The sequence below is a fragment of the Polistes canadensis genome, unplaced genomic scaffold, assembly GCF_001313835.1.
Source record: "Polistes canadensis isolate GaletaPanama2010 unplaced genomic scaffold, ASM131383v1 scaffold_167, whole genome shotgun sequence".
In the NCBI taxonomy this organism is placed as follows: domain Eukaryota; kingdom Metazoa; phylum Arthropoda; class Insecta; order Hymenoptera; family Vespidae; genus Polistes; species Polistes canadensis.
Window position 1 is genome coordinate 351,464 of NW_014569714.1, and position 652 is coordinate 352,115.

A 652-nucleotide genomic window follows, 5' to 3' on the forward strand; every position below is an offset into this window, starting at 1 on the left:
ATATATAAATTTTATTTATGGGATTTATACTTACGCGAAGATGATGTTAAAAAAACTGATATGTTATTGAATATTCCATAAAAATTCCTAACAGATATCTCGTTGTCGAGGAACGAATGGTAGCACAGCATAAACGAAACTTGTGTAGACGAAATTATAATTTAGAATGATTGTTCGTGACCTAAGTATGTCGCGCAAGCTCATTAATATATAAACATAAATATTGTAAGAATATTATATATGAAAATCTCTGGCAAAATTTTGATCGATGTAAAATATTAAATTAGTACGAGTAAACCGATTGGATCGTGGTTTGTTGTTTCGCATATGAAACGCTTGAACGGATCCGATCCATCTTTATATAATCAATGACCGTACGTTATGAACAAACTAACTGAAATTATTGAACTGAAAACTAATGTTTCCACAATGACAAGGATAACATTGCTTTTCTCGGAACGTGTTTATTTGATTTCAATTTTATTTAACTATTTTGTTGTCTTCTTTTTTTCATTTCGTTAACTGAACACGACGACGAATCAACGTGTCACGATACTTTAAAGACGACCCATTAAAAATTAAACTCAATACGTCACGTTCTTTGTTTTAATACAAAAAAAAAAAAAATAATATACAACGCGAGTTTTTTTCA